Source organism: Populus alba, chromosome 12, assembly GCF_005239225.2.
Source record: "Populus alba chromosome 12, ASM523922v2, whole genome shotgun sequence".
NCBI lineage: Eukaryota > Viridiplantae > Streptophyta > Magnoliopsida > Malpighiales > Salicaceae > Populus > Populus alba.
The window spans coordinates 3,018,913-3,026,355 of record NC_133295.1 but is presented as its reverse complement, the minus strand read 5'-3'; positions in this window follow the sequence as shown (position 1 = coordinate 3,026,355).

Sequence of the window (7,443 nt, the reverse complement as noted above, 5' to 3'; positions counted from 1 at the left end):
CATTTAAAAAAAAATTAGCAAGTTTTTTTTATTTTTTTCTTCAGAATTTTACAATTTTCCAGCACATTTTATTTTATCAATTTTGATTAATATCGGTTTGTATTTTATGTCGTAAAATATAAATCCGGTATTAAAATACACGGTTTTCATCCCACGATACTGTTCACACGGTACTGTTCACACGGCCCATTCAGAAAGAAAAAAATAAAAAATATTTGTTTCAGCATTTTATAATTTTTCCGCGTAGTTTTTATGTCATTTTGATTAATATCGGGCAGTATTTTTACATCGTAAAAATATAAATCCGATATTAAAATACCCGATTTTCATCAAAACTTCCAAAAATACAAAAATAATAAAAAAAAACAATTGAAAAAGAGAAAAAAATGTTTTATGCATACAACCAAGTGTCTCAAATCTAAAAATCATATCGTATTTTTCATATGTCAAAAAACAATATTTTAGCATGCATTTTGGCTTTAATAACCAGTTTATTAAAGTCAAGAGAACATTGGCCAAAATCTCAAAAAAATAACAAATTTTATTTTGTTGATTTTAGTATCAGAGATTATGAATTTATACGTAAATCGTATTCCTGATATTAAAAAGATATTTTCTTTTGACGACTTCGAATAGTTAGTTTTATTTAATTCGATAAAGATAAGGATCTCCTTACAGAGGATGACTTTTCTTAAACCGTAAACAAACCAACAATTAAAAAACCACAACACGATTTTAGATTTTATCAGACATTAAAACAATGCAGCCTACCTTAGGTAGGGCGTAGTTGGAGTGCTAATACCTTCCCTTTACGCAACCAGTCTCCGTACCCGATCTCTAAAGACCAGTTAAGGTTCCTAGTAACCAAAATACTAGGTGGCGACTCCCAGTCCATATTTTCACTTGTAGAGACAAGAATTCTTTGTCTCTCCCTATTTGCCAGGAATCCATATTCCGATATTTCCTTGAGGGTGGACGATCGTCGCGCTGCCGCACACGTGTGACACCAAACATGTCCAGCCACTAAAGAATCCCCACCGCCGTTATGAACACAGATTTCCACTCTTACAGCCAAAGAGCGTGTTTGGCAGTGTGGTAGCGGTTGCTTTTCAAATAGCTTTTCATGCCAAAATACATGCCAATGATGTTTTTTCAGTTTTTAAAAATCATTTTTGACATCAGTACATCAAAACGATCCAAAAAGTACAAACCGCACTCAATTTTAGCAAAAAAAAAAATATATTCAAAATTTGATGAAACGCAGTTACAAACGCAACTTCTACCTTGTCCTTGCAAATAGATCAGTTCGCAAAGAGAAACAAACACAAAATTCTGTTGTTTGCCATCACAATACACTGCCCATAGAATTCTCACTAATTTCACCATCAGTAGCTACTATTTCTCCTTGAGGATCTAGGACGGCAACCTTCTGTTTTCTAACATAACATGTTGGGCTTGCACACTGCAGCTTTCCTTTTCTTTTTCTCCTGCATTTTCATTAGAGAGCAATAGAGTGTTCAGGACACGTGAAGCCCATCACCTAATGCATCTGCAGGTTGACACCAAGGAAAAGACTTATCAACTGGATCACTATGAACCACAACAATAACTCTGATTTCCATATCCCTCTGTCTCCGGATACGCCAAGATTTCCCATGGTGTAATCGTAATCCTCCAGAAAAACTCTCTTCCTGCCTGGATGGTCATACTCCCGAAAAAAAGTTCCACATCATCGGTCCATCACCTAATTCAGATACCACATAACAACTTGCATTGTTGTCACCGTCCACCTCATCATCTATTCTTTGATTTGAATAACCCTTTCCATAAAGTAACGATCTTTTTTTAGGTCGTGGAGTTCTAGGGTTTTTTTTTCCCGCAATGAATAACCTATGCTGAATCTCATCAACCATGACTGCCACTAGGGAGTCCTTACATCTTGTACCAATCAGTATCCTAGTTGTGCTTGTTGAAGATTCAAAATATTCAGGCCTATGCTTCTTTCTCTTCCAGTCGAGAGACGAACAGTGGGCAATACCTGCAGGACTCTACTATCTTTTATATATTTCTTCCCGGTTGTTATAATTTAGATTCAACTAGTGTTAGTCAGTTAGAATCCATCCGTACTAATTGGAATCTATCCGTAAGGTTAAAGGATAGATTAGTTATGCCATGTTTATTTATCGGAAAGTAGTTTCCAGAAAACCACTTTCCAAACTTTCTTGTGTTTGTTTGCCATTAAAAAAATTAGTTAACGGAAAATATTTTTTAGTCAACGGAAAACATTTTCCGGTTAACGGAAAACACTTTCTAGTAAAAGGAAAATTTAGCTTAGTTTTCAGGAAAGTGTTTTCCTGAAAAATTTAGGACGAAAACACTTTCCGGAAGTTGTGAAAAATTTAGAAATGTCATTATTTGCTGATTATATCAAATTTGATCCTCAAACTTTTAATTGCTATATATATTTTGTTTTAAATATTTATTTTTCAATTCCATCTCTTAAAATTTAATTTTTATAATAACTTTGGTCTTTATTTTTATAATTGCTATTTGCCTTTTCCTTATCATTTTTTTTATTGAATTTTTTTTATCTATCAAATTTGGTCTTCATTTTTTTTTTATTGTTACTTATTTTATTTGAAATAATTTATGAAATGTTGATTATTATTATTTTAATTTCTTCATCTTTCATTTTTTTTTTAATTTTTTAGATTTGATCTCTATTATTTTGATTATTATTTATTTTATTTGAGATAATTTATGAAATTATATATTTTTTTAATTTCATTCTCATTCAACTTTTTAATTTGTAAGATTTGTTCCTAATTATTTTAATAAACTTGAGAAAAATAAAATATTAATAAGTTATTTTCTAGCTCATTTTCCATGATATAACCAAACACTAGAAAATGTTTTCCAACTTATTTTCCATTACACTACCAAACATCGGAAAATACTTTCTTGAAATTCACTTTCCCCGGAATTCACTTTCCAAAAGAAAACTACTTTCCAGCAAACAAACTGGTTAGTAAAATTCTTATGTAAATAAACTGCTTCTGCTGCTATATATAGAGGCAAGCATTGTAACTGAAAGAAGAATATATTGAATACAGTGAATAAAGAAAACACTAAATTTATCATGGTATCAGAGCCTAGTATCCCTTAAACACTACTAAATTCCTTTTTTATCTTCTTCATATGTCCCTTAAAACCTCTGTATTGATTGGAAAAAAAAAACTCCCGCCCTTCTTGATCCCCTCCCATCCTTCTTGATACCATATTCTTGATATTGAATTCTATTGTCTTTCTATGTTTCATACCTTCCTCTGTTTCATAGTCTTTCTCCCATTCTTGAATCTTGTATCATGACGAGAAGCCACACCCATTATTCATGTTCAAATCAAAAACCCTGGATTCTTACTGAAGTTAACTACAATGTGTGGTCGCAGATTATGGAGAAGCAAATTGCAGGACGGGAGAAGCTTGCATATATTATAGGCAAAACATAACCCCCTCAAGATACCGATGCCTCTCATGCAAAATGGTATGCTAAAAATCAAAAGGTTAAAGGATGACTGTTAACTCCTATGTCACCAGATATAATGAAGCGATACATTCGACTACGCACTGCACATGAACTCTAGAATGCTTTATCCAAAGCTTTTATGATGGATAAGATGAATCACAACTTTTCTTATTAAATTAGAAAGCCTTCTCCTTGAAACAGATGGGATTATCAATATACTATGGTGATCTTATGGAAATCTTCTAAGAAATTGATCATCATGATAAAACTGTAATGAAAGATCCTGACGATGTCATTACCTATAGAAAATCTGTTGAAAGATTACAAGTACATATTTTCTTGAACGGATTGGATGTTGAATTTGAACAAATCCAAGGATAGATTCTTAGAAAAGATCCAATATTGGATCTTGAAGAAGCCTATGCATACGTACGTCATGATACTGTTCGCAGAATCACTCTAAACAATGAAAACCTGATCGTGTTGAATCATCTGCGATGATGGCACAATGAGCCAAGCCTAGAACATACCGATTAACCAGTATAGGTCCTATCATTTGAACATCAGAGCCTCAGTAATAGCTATGAGATTGGAAAGGCCAAATCAGAATACATTTGCACTCATTGTGGTGAAATTGGGCACACAAAGCTAAAATGCTATGAACTGATTGGATATCCAGAATGGTGGGATCCTGCCAAAGCATCACACAAACGGAATCAAAGATCAAACACTCATGCTTTAGCAGAACACACCACCACATGCACACCTCAGGACGACTCAACTTTGGTCATAAAATTTGGTGCAGTAGTAGAACTTATCTCCACCATCACACCTAAGGACGACTCAACATTAATCACAACATCTGGTAGGGTCTTTCACACTTCCTCTACTAGGAATAATAATGAATAGATAATTGATTCTGAAGCTACTGACCACATGACCTTTGACAATCTGTGCCTTCAATCCTTAAAACCTTATGAACAACATATTATATCCACAATAAATGGTACACCTTCTCATGTTATTGGGGAAGGTTCTGTCACCCTCATTGAACAATCAAGCCTTGATTCTGTATTGGTTGTCTGAAATCTTAATCACAATTTACTATTAGTGGCTCAAATAACCTTTACTCTACAATATATTGTGATTTTTTGGCCTAACATTTGTGTTTTTAAGGACATTCAAACTCAGAAGACAATTGGCTATGATACTAGACGGGGGAAGCTCTATTATCTAGATTTAACGTCAGCAAGCTCTTATCAGTTGGCTCAAGCATTCTCTACGAATAAATCTGCAGACTCTAAGGTTTGGTTGTGACATAAACGTCTAGGACACTCATCATTTGGATACTTAAAGAAGTTGCCAAAACTCTTTACTAAACTGTCTACCTCAGACTTTAAATGTGAGGTGTGTGAATTGGCTAAAAGCCATCGGGTTCCATTTTGAATAAGTTTGAATAAAAGTCCAGAACCTTTTATGGTCATCCATTCGAATGTTTGGGGTCCAGCAAATAACTTATCTCTTAGTGATAAACGGAGGTTTATGTCCTTTATTGATGGTCACCCGTGTGTCTTGGATTTGCTTAATGAAATCCAAAAGCGAAGTTAGCTCATTATTCAAACAGTTTCACAAAATGATAGTCACACAATATCAATCTACAATACAGGTTTTACGTAGTGACAATGGTGGAGAATTTATCAACCAAGAATTGAAACAATATCTAGTTGACCATGGGATTGCTCATCAAACTACCTGCCCTTACACCCCTCAGCAAAATGGGGTGGCAGAGCGTAAGAATCACCACCTTCTTGAAATTGTTCGGGCTTCCTTGTTTGAAGCTCATATGCCAAATAGATACTGGGGGAAGCCATTACAGCAACAACATATCTCATCAATCGACTACCCTCAAATACCTTACCATAGTTTTGAAACCTAACTCGGTCTAATGATCGGGTCACGGGTCACATGGGTTGACCCAAGTCAACCCAAAAAATTAATAAAAAAAAAGAAAAATTATTAATCACAGATAGGGGCTGGTTGAGGAGAAGCTCATACGGGCTCCATTGCCAAATTGATCATGAAATTTGTCTTACCTTGTGAATTGAAATTTCCTTTTCCTTACCCTAAAAGATCAAATCTTTCACTGATGGAAAAGAATCAATTGATGAGGTTTTTCAAGCTGGTGCAAGGGCACTTGGTTGCCACAGTAGGGGCAAGTACTTCTGGTAATGAGATACTGACATCCAAACCTTCTCTTTACTAGTAGCATGAATAAGAAAAGAGAAAAAGATGTCGCAGATCAGCCGTTAGGAAGAAGAGTTTTGAAGAAGAGGTAGTCGATTACGAACCTTCTTCCAAATGAGGCTGCAGCTAAGCCAGAAAGCGCTCCATCAATTCCAACAAAAACATGTTTAACATGTCGCTTTCAAGCTAAATGTGGGAATGGGAATGGGAAATGGTAATGATTGAAGAGGAAGGGAAGACGAAGATTTCAGATGAGGATTTGGAGAGGCCATTTGTTGAGTACTTGTCAAAGATGCAGTTGCCTCCAAAGATTAAATCGTACAGACTGTTGTTGCCTTTCTCTATTAGGAAGGGAGCTGGGTTTACCCGGGTCGACCGGATGACCCGTCGGGTCGACCGGGTTTCACCGGACCAACTCCCAAGCATGTTCTTAATTAGACCCAGATCGGTTCTAGACCCTGGTCGGCCGGGTTCTGGGTAGACCCGTCGAGCCAATCCGGGTTTCAAAACTATGTACCTTATAGTTTCAAACTCCATTAAATGTTCTTCACGAAGCTATAAAGTCACTTACTATGCCGAATCTACCACTAAAAGTCTTTGGATGTACAACATTTGTTCATCTTCACAAACCATTAAGGAACAAGTTGGAACCTTGAGCACTCAAATGTGTTTTTATTGGTTATGCTTGTTGTTAACCATTTTTGGGTTCCATATAAAAAATGAGAAAATATAAAAACAAAAAATATTCGGAAGGAATAATAATAAAAAATAATAATAACAGGAGTGAGAAAAAGGATGCCGAAACGCCCATAAAATGGCTAGGAATTGGTTGAGGGAGGTTCAGAAATACAAGAATTGAAATTTGACGTTATATTTTCTACTGATGAGAGCCCTATTTGACAAATAATATTCAAGTTGAGAAAGAAAAGTCCAAAATAAGATGTTTATGAACTTAATTAAATTTTATCCAAGGTTTAATTGAATTTATGAAGGGTTTTAATTGCAAGAAAATTGATTTTTTAAGTCAATTTAGGCTTTTATTGAAAGTAATTAAAGTTATGGGGTCCAATTATAATTTTAAAGAGTTGATTTGGTCAAATCAGGAGCTTCATTGCATAATTATTGAAGTTTGATGGCCAATTAGGGACTTGATTGAAACAATCCGAAACCAAGGACCAAACGGAAAAGGCGTTAAAATCAAGGGATCCAATTACAATTTATCCGGGGGCTTGATTACAAAATTGCAAAAACATCCAAGGATCAAATCAGATATATGCATGTTGAATTAGCAAACGGCGTTGCTTCCTTGACAACTGTTGATCACCTTCTTCATCCGCAACGGCTTCAACAGTGAATGAGCGCTATCAATGGAGCCATTTCAGCAACAAAAACAGCAGATTGCTTCAGTTATAGGGAATGTTTCACGGCTACTATTAAGACATGCCGTTACCAAGTTAGACGTTGCACTGCAGGCCATTCTTTGGCTTATAAAAGCCAGAGAAAGACGATGAAAAGAGGAGAGGAAAAAGGTGATAAAAACAGAGAGGGGACAGAGGGGGGAAAAACGAAGGGAGGACAACGGACAGAAAAGAAAGGAGAGGAGAAGGTGATAAAAACAGAGAGAACGACAGAAGGAAGAAAATAAAAGGAGAACAAAAGCAGAGGAGAGGGGA